Source organism: Cetorhinus maximus, chromosome 31 (genome assembly GCF_964194155.1).
Source record: "Cetorhinus maximus chromosome 31, sCetMax3.hap1.1, whole genome shotgun sequence".
Taxonomy (NCBI): domain Eukaryota; kingdom Metazoa; phylum Chordata; class Chondrichthyes; order Lamniformes; family Cetorhinidae; genus Cetorhinus; species Cetorhinus maximus.
In genome coordinates this window covers 19,806,633-19,826,222 of record NC_135909.1, presented here as the reverse complement: position 1 = coordinate 19,826,222, position 19,590 = coordinate 19,806,633, and the positions used below count along the sequence as shown (strand labels likewise).

The window sequence follows — 19,590 nt, the reverse complement described above, 5'->3', positions numbered from 1 at the left end:
AGCCATAATCTGCAGGAGGATATCAATGGACTGGTCAGGTGGACAGAGCAGTGCCAAATGGAATTCAACCTGAAAAAGTGTGAGGGAATGCACTTGGGGAGGGCTAACAAGGCAAGGGATGACACTGAACTGTTGGACCTTGGAAAGTACTGAAGATGAGAGGAACCTTAGTGTGCAAATCCACAGATCCCTGAAGGTCACAGTGCAGGGTATTTATTACCCATTCCTAATTGCTCTTGTTCACAGGGCATTTCAGAGTCACCCACATTGCTGTGGGTCTGGACCAGGTAAGGATGGCAGGTTTCCTTCCCTAAAGGGCATTAGTGAACCAGATGGGTTTTTACGACGATCGACAATGGTTTCATGGTCATCATTAGACTTGCCCTGATGGGATTCGAACCCGGGACCCCAAAGCATTACCACTGCGCCACTGCCTACATGCCATTATTAGCTGAGGCATAGAATACAAGAGGTTATGCTGGAACTGTATAAAACACTGTTTCGGCCTCAACTGCATGCAGTTCTGGTCACCACGTTATAGGAAGGGTGTCATTGCACTGGAGAGGGTCAGAGGAGATTTACCAGGATGCTGCCTGGGCTGGAGGGTCTGATCTATGAGGAAAGATTGGATCGGCTGAGGTTGTTTTCCTTCGAGCAGCAAAAGCTGAGAGGGGACCTGATAGAGGTAAATAAGATTATGAGGGGCATAGATAGGGTCGGTAGGTAGGCCCTTTTTCCATTAGTAGAGGGGTCAATAACCAGGTGGCATAGATTTAAGGTAAGAGGTAGAAGGCTAAGAGGGGAGTTGAGAATATTTTTCACCCAGAGGGTGATGGGAGTCTGGAACTCACTGCCTGAAAGGTGGTTGAGTCAGAAACTCTCATAAATTTAAGAAGTATTTAGATATTCACTTGCGTTGTCGTAGCCTCTAGGGATATGGGCCAAGTGCTGGAAAATGAAATTAGTGTCGTCGGATCTTTGTTTACCCGCGCTTACACGATAGGCCGACTGGTGTCCTTCTGTGCTGTAAACGTCTCTGAGTCAATGAGTGGCACAGACCCCAAAGTCTCCTGCATTTCCTGCCTCTTCCTACTCTTGCGATGGCCGCCCACCTACTACCCTGAACACACTCCCTTTGGGGTGTTTACCACCTGGAGCGTACGATCCAGGAAACTCTCATCCTCCCCGATGCTCCTCAGTGACTCCAGCTGCCCCTCAACTTCGGAAATTCTGAGTTCGAACTCGAGCAGCTGCAGGGACTTCCTACACATGTGGCCCCCAAGGCCTGATGTTCCCAAATGGGTCAGGAACTGCAAGCAACAGGTCTCAGCTGCCCATCCGTGATCGAAAACAAACCTCTATTCCTTCTTATAGAATCGAATGGGTACCTTGTTTAAACTCTAAAATGTATTTAATATCTCTAGAACTGCTCTGCACTAATACTCTTATTACACTTACACTGACTGTCACACTTACCCTGATTGAAATGTTTAATTTTCCAGCTCCTAGTTTTAATCAAAGCCTAATTTAGAGAAATCTGCAGAAACCAACCAGTTCCCTTCTTTCCCCTGATATCATGCTTTGACTATTTATTATAAACATGGCCGGTTTGCTCCAACCCCCCCCCTCACAGCTCTTTATCCCCCCCCACCGCTCTCACTCTTCTCTCCTCTCTCTCACTGCTGCTCTCGGGCTGCTCTGCCGCTGCTCTTTATCCACCCTCCAGTCTCACTCAGCTCTCACTCTCACTCACCCTCAGCTCCTCCACAGTCCCAAGTTTCTGACTGTTTAGGAAATTCTTTGATCTTTCTTTATTCCAAGATGGGTGACCTCACACTTCCCCATATTGAACAGCATCAGCCACAGTTTTGTTCACACTGAATCTGTCAATGATCCTTTGAAACTTGCTGCTCCCACCTACACTACTAACCATGTCACCTAACCTAGTGCCATCAGCAAACTTGGATATTGTCTGGAATTTATTCAACTTTAAAAGAGCTCTGAGAATGGGAATAGAACAGCCGCCTGACGTGAGAGAGCATTGGTTCTGTCTAAATCCCTCCACTCTGAAAACAACCGCTCACCTCTACATTATCCTTTCTGCCCCTTATTCAATTTTATATCCATGCTGCCACTGCCCATTTAATCCCACCTGCTTGAATTTTACTAACAAGTCTGTTATATGGAACTTTTTCAAACACCTTTGGAAGTCCAGGCTCACATCATCAAACTCACTCCCCTGGTCAATGTTCTCTGAAACTTCATCAAACACCATTAAGTACTTCAGTCATGATTTTCTGTTCACCAATCTGTACTGCTTGACATTTATCAACCCATGTTCTACGAAGTGACAATGAATTTTATACTGGATTATTGTCTCTAAACATTTCCCCATCACCAGCATTAGACTAACTGGTGTTTTCTGCGTTTATTTCTCTCTGTTTTAAACACAGATGTAACATTAACAACTTCAGTTCTCTGGCTTCACTCCCATATCCAAGGGAAAATGAAAAGATTGTGGGTTAAATCTCCACTATTTCCACCCTTCCCTCAGTAATCCAGGATGTATGGCATCCGGATCGGGTGACTTTTCTGCTGTGAGCGCTGCCAACCTTTTAATTGCCTCTTCTTTATCTATTTTCATCCTATCCAGTTTCTCCACCAGCTCCTCCTTCACTGTGACATTCGCAGCATCCACTTGTTTTGTGCTGACAGATGTAATGTTCTCATTTAGTACCTCAGCCCTCTGCCTCCACATGATTTCCTAACCAGCCACCCTTTCAGTGACTCTCTGTTTTTGGTAAAAGTCTGCGTAGTTTTCTCTTGTGTTACCTTCTAATCCTTCCTCATGCACTCACTCTCTCCTGATCCAATTTTCTTTTTATCAGTTCTGTGCTGTACTTCATTTATTGTACTTGTTTCTCTAATGTTTTATGAATCTGGCATTTATCATTAGCCTGCTTTGGAGTTTTTACAGAGCATAGGATGCACCGAATCTCCACTCTCAATAAATCCATGTTTTCAAGTCTTCACTCTGCAATTCACTCTCTCTGTGTTTGAACTCACAGGTCACTCAATTCTTGTTTGCAATCTAATTGTACCACTTTCTTTATCACAAGGTAACTTATTTGTTCTGCAATGATGTATCTATTCCACTAAGTTCAATAAATCCTGTTCTTAAAAGAATGCTTTATCCGGACAATATTTTGAATAATCTGCTGATTCCCAGATTGTTGGTCTCGGGATCTGAGCTTGGTTTTGGATCATGAACTCAGTTCCTATTGCCCACACCTCTCCTCAAAATGTTCCTGCAATGTTTTTGTCCTCTCTAACTCTTTGCCTCCTGACCTCCCCTCAATCACTGCTGAATTCCAGAAATTAAAACACACAACAGCCCCTTCATATAAACCACTTCGAAATGAAGTCCTTCTTCCCCATTTAACGAGCAATTCGATCGAAGGTTCAGAGATGTTAAAACAATCGTGTCAGAGAGAGGAACTATTTCCGATGTTTGGGGATCCAGGAATTGAGTGGCGGTCGGGTGTGGGATGGTAGGTGGGTGACTGGGGGGTGGGGGAGGTGGAGGGGTAGATGGCGGCAGTGGGACCAGTCAAAAATGCTGAGCTTTCCGGAGGTGAAATTCGAAAACAGTGGAATTCCCCAAGGGTCGGCATCCGAACTATTACTTTTCTTGTTATATACATGACCTGGCCCTGGATATAGGGGACACAGCTGGCAAATTTGCAATGATGCAAAACTTGGCGACATATTAAATAGAGAGCAGTATAAAGCAGCCTTCAGCAGGACATAAACATGATGACACAGGCAAACAGTTTGAATTTTTAAAAAAATTTTGATAATTGTGAAGTGAACTTTTGGAGAAACACACGGAGATGTTGAGGATGGTCGTGTAAGTCCATTAGATGGATAAGCAAGTGTGTTGGATGTTTAACTTCATAAGTAGAGACATAGAATACAATACACGGAAACGCCTTCAAGAACAAACCTAATAGAAGTATGTACAATAATGAGGGGCTATGAATTAGCAAACAGCGAAACCATCCCTTGAGCAAGTGGCTCGATTGCCAGAATCGTTGGTTGAAAATAATTGGCCAAAGAAGCAGAGGGTAAATGAGGAGAAATGTCTTCGGACAGAGGGTTGTTAAGATCTGGAATGTGCTCTCTGAAAGGCTGGTGCGATGAGATTCTGTAGGAACTTTCAAAAGGCAATTGGATCTGGACTTGGAGATTCCAATTTACAGGGTGATGGGGAACAGCTGGATTCTGGGACCAGATTGACCGCGCTATCAAAGTCCGACACAGGTTCGATGGGCAGAGAGGCCTCCTGAGCTGTACGGTTCATTGTAACCCCAATTTCCCCAATTAGAGTTGAAACAGCACAGAATGAGGGCACTCGACTCCATATGGGGAACAGTAAAGATTTAAAAAGATGCATCTGACGGAGATGTAAATCGCGGATTAATCAACAACTGCCGAGGCTCAAACCCACATCTGCGAACAGAAGGGAATCAGAATGTTGGCAGTTTTTACAGAGCGATATTGTTGAGCTGAACGTTCACACTGGAAGGCTGTAAAGTTCCTCATTGAAGGATGAGCCGCTGCTCCTCGAGCGAACCTTGAGCTTCATCGGAACATTGCAAGAGTCCGAGAACCGAGTGATCAGGGTGAGGGCCAGGTCGCCAGTCATTTCGTTTCACCAGCTTGACTGTGTGGATGAGTTGGTTGGACTTTCTGTTAATTTACCGCACATTCTGGCTATCAGTTCAGTCGCAGGAAAATGCCACTTCAACACTTTCCATCAAAAGTAACCCCATCCCAACTCTTACTGCCCTGAGAAACTGCCACTTAGACATGTGATGACCAGCAATTGAAGTGAGCGCTGCCTAACTTCCCTGACCGTTAATTCCCCTTGAGTCAAATTAAAGCTGACTTTCTGCAACTCCTATAACACAGCTAAAATATGGTCAAGTAATATGAAGCTGTAACCCTCCCGCTCAACCCACCAACATCTACCCCCACAACACGCCCCTCCCCTCACAGCATCCCCACAACTGCCACCACCCCAACTCCCCCACCCCACCCCACCCTACCAGCTCTGCCAGCCTGAATGTTCTTTCAGACAAGATTACAACTCCATGTTGAAATCAGGCTGTGAACATTTTGACCCGATTGGGCTGTATACAAACGGGGTCACATGGTTTTTATGGCTCTGAAAGAAAACATACCTGGACGACTGTGTTTTAAAAAGTGGGCTTTTTTTTTCCTTTGAGAAGAGAAGGACCAACTGCTTGGGCAGGAACACAGTCGCATTTTGCACTCCAGAGGCAGTCCACAGCTGGAAGTTAGAACTAACTACTCCTGAGATGCTCTACACGCTGGAGTACAGTGCTCTCGATTATTCCATGAGACCGCCTGAAAAGCAGTGCCAGAATCATTGATGTTTTCACGTTCAGTGCTGGGGGAGCGATTGTATAACACTGACCCCATCTCAAGACTCCACACCCTGTCCTTTGCCTTGATCCATTGACATTTAAAGTTTGGCCAAATTCCCCCCTTTCTGAATAAGGGTCATAAGGACTCGAAATGTTGACTCTGATTGTGTTTTTCTCCCCACAGATGCTGTTCGACCTGCTGAATTTTTCCCGCATTTCCTCTTTGTTTCAGATTTCCAGCATCCGCTGTATTTTGCTTTAATTTCCCCAATTTCTCTTTTTTATGTCATGCTTTTCTATTATGAGTGTGTGAGTGTCTGTGTGTGAGTGTCTGTGTGTGTGAGTCTGTGTGTGTGTGTCTGTGTGTGTGTGTCTGTGTGTATGTTTGTGAGAGAGGGAGAGCGCGTGTATGTGTGTGTGTGACTTATGGTATCTCGAAAAATTAATTTGCATAATTTCATATTCCATACTGTATGTTGATAAGCTTTACTTTTCTATTCGGGAAGAGCTTTTTTATAATAAACAAATGAATTTGTTGTTTATCGAAATAATCCACTTTAAATTCTCTTTTATTCTCGGGAACAGCGGTGAAGGTAAATAATTGGCCATTTTGGTGAGTGAATTGAACATTCAAACCAATGTTGTGATCTGTGGAGTAGTGGGACTAGACCAACGGCGCACTCCTCCCATCCCGCTCGTAACAGGGTGCTCACTCAGAAACTTAGCTCCAGGTCACTGTTGATTCCTTCTGTAAAGCAGATGACATATTGAGCTTCCCACTAAACATGCAGAAAACTAAGATCCGATTCCAATATCCGTGACTGAGGAAGACTCCCAGAAACGGCTGCACACAAAGATCTTACTGAAAGGTCAAATTATGTTGTTTCAGTTAGTCATAGAAGTGCCCTTGGAGCAGGTTAAGCAGCATTTCCTGTGTTTCAATGATAAATTCGGATCTGAATTTAAAAGGAAAGGCTAAATATTTGTAATACTCATGAGATCCGTCCGCCGCATGACTGAGGCGAGCTCATTTCTTGATCTAATCACAGAGAGACACAGACATGCAGAAAAAGTAATGAACAAATGGGTTAATTGGATTCCATTTCCGCTCCCCTGTTTAATGTTAACAAAAGCACCACTGAAATGGATCAACAGACGGATTTTTCAGGATTTCTATTCTCAATGACTGACCGAGGAATCAGAAGCTGGGAACATATGAGAGTTACATGGTTTAATAGGAGCTGAGTTGACCAGCGCTTGTTCACATGTTTTTCAAAGAAAAATAAGGTAAACCGATCGTTATTCTAGTAACGTGGACCAGCGGGTACAGAGCTGCACACGTGCTTTGGAGGAGGGCAACTCTCCCCTACCCTCAGAAGTGCGACTGAGTCTCCACAAAAATTACTCGCAACATCAACTAGTGAACAGCACATGCAGACACGGGAGATGACCAAGGGAGCGGACTTGCTGAAACCGAGGACTGAACCAGGGACCTTTAGACCTTCAGTCTAACGTTCCCCCAACTGAGCTATTTCGGCTGACAGAAGCGCTTTCTTCGAGCCAGAATTGAACCAGAGACCTAAGGGTGTTAGTTTTACAGGCACCTACATTCCTCCGCTTATATTAGAGAACATGATCGCATAATGACAAAGGACAGCCATCACCTCGTTTCAGTTTCCTCCAGGTTTCCAGTTTTTCTTGATAAAGAGGGGGCGCAAAGCCCAACGAAGCATCGGTTCATTGCCATAATCTCTTGGCCAATCGCTACACAAGGATTGTCCTACAAACAGCTTTCTTCATCCTTTGAGTGAATTGCTCCCTGAGGTCACTATTTAATGGCTTCACTCTAAGTTTAAGGTAATATCTATTTATTCTGCACTCCCCCACCAGAGGAAATCGTTTCTCTGCATTAAAACCTATTAATCATCTCAATTACCTCAACCAGATATTGCCTACAGCTTCTCAACTCAGGACTATGTATGCGTCACAGCGGGAGTACATCTAACAGCAGATCAGAAAACTGAGTGTGTATCGCACATGGTCATGGCTACTTTTGCACCAAATCTGTATCTGAATTATTGGAACCCTATTGGAACACTGTCACCTTTCACTGTTTAACAGATGAGTTTCATCGAGCCACGTATGTGATTCCCTCAGTTCCGCTTTTGCACAAAGTTGGGGAAATGCATCACAGATGTCAGTCTTCAGCCAGCTCCATTCGCTCTAAGTGAAATCAAGAAATGGCTGAAGGCACGGGTAACTGCAAAGGCTTTGGGCCCCTACACCATTCCTGCAACAGTACTGAAAACCTGTGCTCCAGAAATAGTCTCGCTCCTCGCCAAGCTGTTCCAGTGCAGCTACAGTTTTATAAAATAATGGTTGGGCCATGAGCAGAACATTGTGTCGAACAATGATCAGCACACTTTAGAAAGATGTGGCGACATTAGGGAATGCACAGGAAACATTGGTGGGAAAATGATTTCACTGAGAAACCTCAGTTTGATGGGTACATTGGAGAAGCTGGGGCTGTTCCCCTTAAGAAGGGGATGCTGAGACGAATGTACAAAGTAGTGGTCATCTGAAAGCCTGTTTGCTGCAGGATGAGGAGTTTGGGAAAATAGGAATATAAGGAGACAGTTCAACATCAATCGTGTTCAACTCATGACTGGTCCCTCTTTTCACTTCATCTATCCACTGTGGTTTCATAATCCTTAAATATCCTACATCTTAATAACAATAAAAACTTGTACCCAGTTTCAGTATCGAAAACTTTCAGCTAATCCTAAGCTTCAGTAGCAATTTTCAGAAGGTTCCACATTTTTACGAACTTTTGTGTGAAGAAGTGTTTCCTGACGTCACCCTAAACGGCTTAGCTGAAATTGAATGTTATGTCCTCTTGTTTTGAATTCCCCAAAACAGGGAAAATTGTTTCTCTCTATCTAAACTATCAAGTCCCTTAATCACCTCATAAGCCTCAATTCAACAACCTGAACAAAACACATGCGGGAACCTGGGTTTTATAAATAGAAGAATCGAGTACAAAAGCAAGGCAGCTATGGAGAATTTTTATAAACACTGAAATAGAAAGAAACTGGAGGCGACAGACATGGACAATGTTGGATGAATGGCCTCATCCTGTGCTATAACCATTCTATGATGCTCTGATTCCAACCTACCCACATTCTTTAATCCTTTTAGAAACATCGAAGAAGGAGTAGGCTATTCAACCCTTCGAACCAGCTCCGCCATTCAATATCGTCATGGCTGATTCTCTATCTCAACGCCACACTCTCGCTCTTTCCCCATGCCCCTTGATGCCTTTCGAGTTCAGAAATCCATTTCTTTCTTGAATATATTCAGTGACGTGGCCTCTGTGGTAGAGAATTCCACAACTTTATCACCGTCTGAGTGAAGACGTTTCTCCTCATCTCAGTCCTAAATGGCCAACCCCGAATCATGAGATTCTTACCCCTTATTCTGGACCTCCCAGCAAGGAGAAATATCCACTATACATCCAGTCTGTCCAGCCCTGCCGGAATTGTATAGGTTTCAATGAGAACCTCTCTTATTCTTCGAAACTCCAGTGAATACAGGCCTAGTCGGCCCAATCTTTCCTCAAACGACAATCCTGCCATCCCTGGAATCATTCTGGTGAACTTTCGATGCACTTCCACTTTGACAAGTATATCCTTTCCTCGGGAAGGAGACCAAAACTGCACACAACACTCCAGGAGTGGCCGCACCAAGGCCCTGCACTGCTGCAGCAAGACATCCTTTCTGCTGTGCTCAAGAGGCCTTGCAATGAAGGCCAATATACCATTTGCCTTCTTAACTGCTTGCTGCATCTGCGTGCTTGTTTTCAGTGTTTGGTGTACAAGGACACCCAGGTCCATTTGAACATCAACATTTCCCAATGTATCAACATTGAAATAATATTCTGCCATTGTGTTTATCCTACAAAAGTGGATAAATTCAACATTTATCCACCTAAAACTGCATCTACCATATATTTTGTCACTCACTCAACTTCCCTTAATCGCCTTGAAGCCTCTTTACATTGTTCTCACCATTCACACTTCGATGAAGTTCCTTGTCGTCTGATAACATGGAAATATTACATTTGATTCCCTCATCCAAGTCAATGATATGTATTGTGAAAAACTGGGGCCCAAGCACTGATCCCTGTGGTACCCTACTGGTCACCGTCTGCCATTCCGAAAAATACCCATTTGTTCCTACTCTCTGTTTCCTGTCTGCCAACCAATTCTCAATCCACAACAAAATATCACCCCCAATCCCATGTGCTTAAATTTTGCACACAGACCTCTTACATGGGGCTTTATCAACAGCTTCCTGAAATTAAAAAGTACACCACATCCACTGGTTCTCCCGTATTTATTCTGTTAGTTACGTCCTCAAATAAACTCCAGCAGCATTGTCAAACATGATTTCCCTTTCATAAATGCCTGTTCATTTTGTCTAATCCCGTTGATGTTTTCTAAGTTTCTTGTTATCACATCCTTTATGATAGACTCTAGCATTTTCCCTCATGTCAGGCTAACCGAACTGTAATACCCTGTTTTTTCCCCTCCCCCTTTTTTAAGTTGTGGGGTTACATTTGACACCCTACAGTCTGCTGGGACTATTCCAGAATCTACAGAAATTTGGAAGATGGTAACCAACGCATCCATTATTTCCATGGCCACGTTCTTTAGTACCGTGGAATGTAGATTTTCAGGCCCTGGGGTTTTATTGGCTTTCAGTGCCATTAATTTCTTCAGCGCTGCTTTTTTAGGAATACTAATTCTCTTCAATTCCTCCTCCTCACTTGACCTTTGGTTCGCTGGAATTTATGGGAATCTACTTGTGTCTTCCTCTGTGAGGATAGAACTAAAGTAGTTGTTGAATTGCCCTGCTACATCCTTGTTCTCTATTGTAAATTTTGTTGTTTCGAAATGTAAGGGCCCTACATTTGTCTTCATTAATCTTTTTCTTCTGCGTACTTATATAAGCTTTTACAATACTCTTTATGTATCTTTCAAGTTTACTCTCATTCTCTATTTTTCCTCTTTTAATTAACCTCTTGGTTCTCCTTTATTGAATTCTAAACTGCTTCCAATCCACAGGCTTGCTACTTTTTCCAGCAAATTTATATGACTGCTCTTTGGAACTAATACTATCCTTAATTTATTTTGTACACCATGGCTGGACCACTTTTCCTGTTGTCTTTTTGCGCCAAAAAGGAATATACACATGTAGCAATGCATGAATTCATTCCTTAAGTAGTAATCATTGCCTACCCACCGTCATGCCTTTTAATGAAGTTCCCCAATCGATTTTAGCCAAATCACTCCTCATGCCTCCGCAGTTTCCTTTGTTTTGATTTTGGACCATAGTTTTGGATTGGATTACTTCATTTTATAACCTAAGAAAGAGTTCTTTCATATTATGGTCACTGTTCCCTCACGGACTTCGCACAACAAGATTATTCATTAACCCCGTCTCATTGAAAAAAATAAACAAATCTATTATAGCCTGTTCCCTAGTTAGTTCTTCGATGTACTTGTCAAAAAAGCTATTTCAAGCACAATCCATCATTTACCACAGTATTATTGATAATTTGATTTGTCCACTCTATATGTAAATTAAAGTCACCCATGACAACTGTAGCACACTTGTTACATGCATTTCTAATTCCCTGTCTAATGCCGCCCCCTACCTTACCACTTCTGTTTGGAAGCCTGTATACCCCTGCCGCGAATGTTTCCCGCACCTGATTGCGTCACAGCTCCACCTAGATTGATTCTGCATCTAGATTTTCTCTCAATATTGTATTGATGTCATCGTTAACTAAAAATGCCACGCCCCCTACTTTTCCTTTTTGCCTGTTCTTCCTAAATATCGAACACCATTGGATATTCAGCTCCCAGCATTGGTCACCCTGCAGCCATGTCTGTGTAATCACAATCATATCCTATGCGTTGACATCTATTTGCATTGTTAATTCACCCACCTTATTGCAAATGCTCTATTCATTCAGCTACAGTGTCTTTAGGCTTTTCTTTTTACACATCTTTCTTTGTACTCTGGCCCTATTTGCTGCAGCCTCCGTTTCCTCTGCCTTCTACTTCTGATGTTTTTGCTTTTCTGTCTTTCATTTCTATCTTTGTTTCCCTGTCTCGTGTCTCCCCTCTCAGGTCCCCATCCCCCTGCCAGTCTAGTTCATCCGACTATCATTCTGGCGAAGCTGCACTGCAGCCTCTACGTTACAGATGTATGTCCATGCAACTTCAGCTGCTTCATCAATGACCTTCCCGGCAAAGTAGATTCAGAATTCGAGATGTTCGCAGATGATTTACGCAATGTTTAGTACCATTTGCGAGTCATGAGGTTCTGAAGTTGTCCGTTGCATGAACAGTGAGGCCTGAACAATATTCAGACATGGGCTGATAGGTGGCAAGTAAGAATTGCGCCTCATCAGTGGCCAGGCAGTGACCATCTCCAGCCAGAGAGAATCCAATTATCTCCCCTGAAGCTCAATGGAATTAACATCGCTGAATAAAGCACCATTCACATCCTGGGTGTTATGATTGAGCAGACACTATATTGGACTAGACATACAAATACTGTGCTTACAAAAGCAGTTCAGGTGTTGGGAATTCTGCAGAGAGGGACTCCGCTCCCCCAGCCCAAAACCTTTCCCACATCCACAAGGCACAGGTCAGACGCCTTCTGAATACTTTCCATTTGCTTGAATGCTTGAAACTCCAAGAGCACTCAAGAAGCACGACAACATACGGGACAAAGCAGCCCGCTTGCTTGGCACCTAATACACCACCTTTTACACCCAATCCCTCCAACAGCGACGCACAGTGGCGGCCGTGTATACCGTCTACAAGATGCACTGCTGTAACTCACCAAGTCTCCGTCCACAACAACTTACAAACCCGTGAAATCTACCGCCTAGGAGGCCAATGGCAGCAGATGCGTGGGAACACAACCACCTGCAAGTTCTTCTTCAAGCCACACACCATCCTGACTTGGAGCTGTATCGCCGTTCCTTCACCGTCACTGGCACAACATTGTGGAACTCGGTTCCTAACATCATTGTGAGTATACCTACACCACATGGACTGCAGCGGTTTCAAGTTCTCGATGATAGTCAGGGATGGGCAATAACTGATGACTTAGTCAGCGAGAGCCAATTCCGGTGAAGGAATAAATAATAATAAACAATATGAATAATCTTTTTGTAATGTTTCCATTGTCTCTCAGCCGCAGTAGCTTCTGTGGGGGAGACTTCTTGATTTCCAATACTCTTCGCGTGAAGACGTTCTTCTTGTCAACGCCCCTGAACAAGGTAAATTCCCGCTTGGTTTGCAGACTGTCCACCAGGTTAAATAACGAAGCTAGCGAGTCATTTAATCATCATGCGCATGAGATCAAACCTTCAATATAGTTATTCAAGGAATTACAAGAAATGTCGAGACAATCCGTCTGCCCTCATAACTTGGGTTTGATATCACAATGATAATTTCAGATTTCCATTCTGCATTACGCTGTCCCATACAAAAACTGGATTCAAACTCACGCGTGGGAAACATAATGGATTCACAGCTTTAAACTCTGGACCACCTCGCCACATGCATGACACTTATCTAACGACGTCATGGAGCGTTGGCATCCATGGACTGTTGAACTAAATGATCCTCTTTGGCACAGGTCCTGAATATTCAGCCAGATGATCAAAATGGAAATGGAGTTTCTGTTAGCCGACGAAATTTCCATCGCATCAGTTCAGGGACTGGTGTGAATGGACTGATGCGAAACATTTCAACACCATGTCCAGCATGTATCTCCACAGTGTGAAAACCTACTGCGGAAAAACTGAAATAGACAAACATTCCGCAGCAAAAACAAACCCCTCCCAGAGATTCCTCACAGAGGAATCCATAGACCATCGAAACACACGCTTCCTGACCTACATTGTCTGATCATTGAGACACATGTATCTGCTCCTGCCTGGCTTCATTCCGTGAAGGCAGAGAATTTATATTGTTCCACTGAGCCGTGAAAGTGTCTCTAGAGCAGCTTAAAGAGAATTCCTTCTGTTTCACTGAGATGTTCTGAATTGATCTTTTTCTTTAAGTCGCAAAATGCTTTATTATTCAACACGTCTGTCCATTACAGGGCCGATGAAAGATCCAATCAGTGAGGTGCGCATTCACCGTTGTAAAAAATTATTTCAGGGGGTGTGAGAGTCGCTCGCGAGGCCAGTCTTTGTTACACATCCCAAACTGTCCTTGAACTCAGTGGCTTTCTCAGCGGGCAGTTAGGAATCAAACTCATATGTAGGCCAGACCAGGGAAGACACCAGTGAACCAGCACTGAGATTAGCGTTTAATTGCAGGTTTTAATTATTGAGTTTAATTTCCATCAGCAACTCTGGTGGGAAATGAACCCAAGTCCCCGGAATATTTCCACTGCTCCAATGTTTCGCCTTAGAGAGAGATGGAAATATCATGTCGAATGGACTCTAAGTGGGATGCCCATGTTATTGTGAACAAAAGTATTGAATCCAAGATCTTACAAGAAAAGTCGAAGCAAAATGACCTCATAACTTGGGCTGGAGAATCACATCAGTGATTTCAGGCAGAGCTTCTGCAAAATCACCGCAATAAGGCGGAAAAAAGTTGATAAAGTAACAACGAAGATGGGACTCGAATCCACACGTGTAAAGCACAAAGAATTAGCAGTCCATCGCCTTAACCTCTCGGTTATACTTTTCGCATGAACAACCCTTTGAAATAAATGATCCTCTTTGGTACAGGCCCTAAATATTCGGCCAGATGTGTAAAGATGGAAATGTAGTTTATGTCATTAAAATATATGTGCCTCACGTCAGATCAGGGACTGTTGTAAACCGACTGATGTGAATCACTTCAACACTTCAACCTAATATCCAACATCTAACTGCAGATCAGAAAAATGTGTGTGTGTCGCACATGGTCATGGCTACTTTTGCACCAAATCTGTGTCTGAATGAATGGAACCCGTTTGGGATAAACACTGTCGCCTTTCACCACTTAGCTGATGAGTTTCCGAGGGCCACGTGTGTGATTCCCTCAGTTCTGCTTTTGCACAAAGCAGGGGAAATGCATCACAAATGTCAGTCTTCAGCCAGCTCCATTCACTCCAAGTGAAATCAAGAAATGGCTGAAGGCACAGGTAACTGCAAAGGCTTTGGGCCCTGACAACATTCCTGCAGCAGTACTGACAACCTGTGCTCCAGAAATAGCCTCGCCCCTCGCCAAGTTGTTCCAGTGAAGCCACAAGACTGGCATCTACCCGGCAATGTGGGAAATTGCTCAGGTCTGTCTTGTCCACAAAAATAGCAGGAAAATCCAACCGGCAAAAACCGCCCCATCAGTCTTCTCTAGTTTATCAAGAAGGTGAGGGAAAATGTCTTCGACAGTGCGATGAAGTGGCACTTACTCAGCAATAACCCGCTCACTGAAGCTCACTTTGTTTCCTGCCAGGGTCACTCAGCTCCTGACCTCATTGCAGCCTTGGTCCAAACCTGAAGAAAACAGCCGAACTCAAGACGTGAGGTGCAAGTGACTGCACTTGAGTTCAAAGAAGCTTTTGACCTAATGCGGCATCAAGGAACTCCAGCAAAACTGAAGTGAAAGGAAATAAGGCGGGAAACTCTCCACTGGTTGGAGTCGTCCCCGGGGTTACTAAAACATTGGAAAATATTTCTAGCATGAACTGTAATGCGCTTATGATTGATGCACTTTGTGTGACAATGAAAGGATTCCTTGTTTGCGTTCTCTTTTGCAGGTGGCTCGTTGGTCTAGGGGCATGATTCTCGCTTTGGAATTTTTGTTGAGTTGATATGCGAGAGGTCCCGGGTTAAAATCCCGGACGAGCCCATCTTAATGCAGCTTTTTTATTTCGCGCTCGAGGTGGTGGCAGTTCCGGAAATCAGGACCAGGTTTGATCACCCGGGGAGTCATTGCAGGGAACGCATCACTTCAACACACCTGATATAAATGAATGCCAAGTTTAAAGAGCGTTTCTCCGTGCCATGAGACTTTGAATTTATTCTAATGCATCAAATGAGGGAACTGTCTACTTGTGGATTCATGTGGGAGGCTGATTGCACTCAGTTTCAATCTTGACTGAAAGGACAAGCAGAGCTGGGAACCCCAGTGTTTCATTTTAATTTACCACATTTTAGCTGTGTTCCGGTGCTTGCAGTGAGCTGGGAGGGGTTTCTTTTTGCGACCAAATGCTTGTAAGTTCCGGTCTTTCAGCGCTGGATTTTCACACTGTGTAGAAACATGTTGGATATTAGGTTGAAGTGTTGAAGCGTTTCACATCAGTCGGTTTACAACAGTCCCTGATCTGATGTGATGCACATTTATTTTAATGACGTAAACTACGTTACCATCTTTACACATCTGGCCGAATATTCAGGGGCTGTACCAAAGGGGTTCGTTTATTTCAACGGTTCATGGATGCAAAAAGTATAGAAGGGGGTTTAATAGGCCGCATTTTGCGATGAGCTGGTCGAGAGGATAAGGCGATGGACTGCTAATCCATTGTGCTTTGCACGCGTGGGTTCGAATCCCACTTCCGTCGTTACTTTATCAACTGTTTCCGCCTTATTCCGGTGATTTTGCAGAAGCTCTGCCTGGAATCACTGATGTGATTCTCCAACCCAAGTTATGAGGCCAGCTTGCTTCGACTTTTCTTGTAAGATCTTGGATTCGATACTTTTGATCACAGTAACATGGGAATCCGACTTAGAGTCCTTTCGACATGATATTTCCATCTCTCTCTAAGGGGAAACATTGGAGCAGTGGAAATATTCCGGGGACTTGGGTTCATTTCTCACCATAGTTGCTGATGGAAATTAAACTCAATAATTAAAACCTGCAATTTAGCACTAATCTCAGTGGTGGTTCTCGGATGTCTTCCCTGGTCTGGCCTACATATGAGTTTGATTCCTAACTGCTCGCTGAGAAAGCCACTGAGTTCAAGGACAGTTTGGGATGTGTAACAAAGACTGGCCTTGCGAGCGACGCTCACATCCCCTGAAATAATGTTTTAAAAGGGTGAATGCGCACCTCACTGATTGGATCTTCCATCAGCCCCTGTAATGGACAGACGTGTTGAATAATAAAGCGCTTTGTGACGTCAAGAAAAAGATCAATTCAGAACATCTCAGTGAAACCGAGGCTCAAACCCACATCTGCGAACAGAAGGGAATCAGAATGTTGTCAGTTTTTACAGAGCGATATTGTTGAGCTGAATGTTCACACTGGAAGGCTGTAAAGTTCCTCATTGAAGGATGAGCCACTGTTCCTCGAGCGAACCTTGAGCTTCATCGGAACATTGCAGGAGTCCGAGAACCGAGTGATCAGGGTGAGAGCCAGGTCGCCAGTCATTTCGTTTCACCAGCTTGACTGTGTGGATGAGTTGGTTGGACTTTCTGTTAATTTGCCGCACATTCTTGGCTATCAGTTTTGTCGCAGGAAAATGCCACTTCAACACTTTCTGCCAAAAGTAACCCCATCCCAACTCTTAATGCCCTGAGAAACTGCCACTTAGACATGTGATGACCAGCAATTGAAGTGAGCGCTGCCTAACTTCCCTGACCGTTAATTCCCCCTGAGCTTCTTTGCTAAGTCGAATTAAAGCTGAATTTCCGCAACTCCAATAACACAGCTAAAATATGGTCAAGTAATATGAAGCTGTAACCCTCCCGCCCCACCCACCAACATCTACCCCCACAACACGCCCCTCCCCTCACTGCATACTCCCAACTGCCACCACACTCACCCCCCGGACGCACCACCCCACCCACCACCCCCCCCGCCACCCCCAGCTCTGCCAGTCTGGATGTTCTTTCAGACAAGCCTACAACTCCATGTTGAAATCAGGCTGTGAACATTTTGACCCGATAGGGCTGTGTAGAAATAGGGTCACATGGATTTCATGGTTCTGAAAGAAAACATACCTGGGAGACTGTGTTTTAAAAAGTGGCCTTTTTTTTCCTTTGAGAAGATTAGCACCAACTCCTTGATGTTGTCACGGATCAGTGCTGGGGGAGCGACTGTGGAACACTGACCCCATATCAAGGACTGCACACCCTGACCTTTGCCTTGATCCATTGACGTTTAATGTTTTTCAAAATTGTCCCCTTTCTAAAGAAGGGTCATAAGGACTCGAAACGTTGACTCTGTATTTATTTCTCCGCACAGATGCTGTTAGACCAGCTGATTTTCTCCAGCATTTTCTGTTTTTGTTTCTGATTTTCAACATCCCCATCATTTTGCTTTAATTTCCCCTATTTCTCTTTTTAATATCATGGTGTTCTATTATGAGTGTGTGTGTGTGTGTTTGTGAGAGAGGGAGAACGTGTGTGTGTGTGTTTGTGAGAGAGGGAGAGTGTGTGTGTGTGTATGTATGTGTGTGTGTGTGTGTTTGTGAGAGAGGGAGAGCGTGTGTGTGTGTGTGTGTGTGACTTATGGTATCTCGAAAGATTAATTCGCATAATTTCAGATCCATACTGAATGTTCATAAGCTTTATTTTTCTATTCGAAAATACCTTTTTTATAATAAACAAAAAAATTTATGGTTTATTGAAATAATCCACTTTTAAACCTCTTTTATTCTCGGGAACACTGGTGAAGGTAAATAATTGGCCATTTTGGTGAGCGAAATGAACATTTGAGCTAATGTTGTGACCTGTGGAGCAGTGGGACTAGACCAAGGGCGCACTCCTCCCATCCCGCTCGTAACAGGGCGCTCACTCAGAAACTTAGCTCCAAGTCACTGTCGACTCCTTCTGTAAAGCAGATGACATATTGGGCTTCCCACTAAACATGCAGAAAACTAAGATCCAATTCCAATATTCGTGACTGAGGAAGAACCCCAGAAACGGCTGCACACAAAGGGCTTACTGAAAGGTCAAATTATGTTGTTTCAGTCAGTCATAGAAGTGACCTTGGAGCAGGTTAAGCAGCATTTCCTGTGTTTCAATGATAAATTCTGATCTGAATTTAAAAGGAAAGGGTAAATATTTGTAATACTCATGAGATCCGTCCGCCGCATGACTGAGGCGAGCTCATTTCTTGACCTAATCACTGAGAGACACATACACAAAGAAATAATAATAAATGAGAGGGAAACAATGGATTAATTGGATTCCAATTACGGTCCCCTGGTTAATGTTAAAAGAAGCACCATTGCAATGGATCAACAGACGGATTTTCAGGAATTTAAATTCCCAATGACCGATCGATGGACCAGAAGCTGGGAACACATGAGAGTTGCACGGTTGTTAGCATAGTTTAATGGGAGCTGAGTTGACCAGCGGTTTTTCATATGTTTTTATCAAGAAAGGTGAAACCGACCTTTATTCCAGTAACGTGGACCAGCGGGCACAGAGCTGCCCGTGTGCTTTGGAGGAGGGTAAGTCTCCCCTCCCCTCAGAAGCTGCACTGGGTATCCCCAAAAACTGATGGCATTACCAGCTGGCAAATAACACGAGCAGCAGCTGCCCAGGTTAAAGGATTTGCAACGTGTTGCTGAAACCCGGGATTGAACCAGGGACCTTTAGATCTTCAGTCTAACGCTCTCCCAACTGAGCTATTTCGGCTGACAGAAACACTTTCTTCGAGCCAGAATTGGCCCAGATACCTAAGGATGTTAGTTTTACAGGAAGCTACAGTCCTCCGTTAATATTAGAGAACATGATCGCATAATGACAAAGGACAGCCAACACCTCGTTTCAGTTCCCTCCAGTTTTCCAGTTTTTCTTGATAAAGAGGGGTTGCAAAGCCAAACAAAGCATCAGTTCATTGCCATAAGCTCTCGGCCAATCGCTACACAGGGATTGTCCAACAAACAGCTTTCTTCCTCCTTTGAGTGAATTGCTCCCTGACGTCACTATATGATGGCTTCACTCTCAGTTTTAGGTAATATCCATTTGTTCGGTATTCCCCGACAAGAGGAAATAATTTCTCCGCATTAAAACCTATTAATCATTTCAATTACCTCAACCAGATAGCGCCTAAACCTTCTCAACTCACGATTATTTAAACGTCACAGCGGGAGCACATCT

General features: G+C 43.9%; 1 protein-coding gene and 2 non-coding genes across 3 annotated transcripts in view; 2 read left to right on the top strand and 1 right to left on the bottom strand.

The window, feature by feature from the left end:
* The window catches only part of LOC144670314 (histone H2B-like), a 1,149,071-nt gene that overhangs the window by 1,009,028 nt on the left and 120,453 nt on the right, over positions 1–19,590 (top strand). The gene's annotated exons all lie outside the window — the stretch shown is intronic.
* On the top strand, positions 16,019–16,100 carry trnas-gcu (transfer RNA serine (anticodon GCU)). The gene has a single exon. It is a non-coding gene; the product is annotated as a tRNA-Ser (tRNA).
* trnaf-gaa (transfer RNA phenylalanine (anticodon GAA)) lies at positions 19,053–19,125 on the bottom strand. Its single transcript has one exon. It is a non-coding gene; the product is annotated as a tRNA-Phe (tRNA).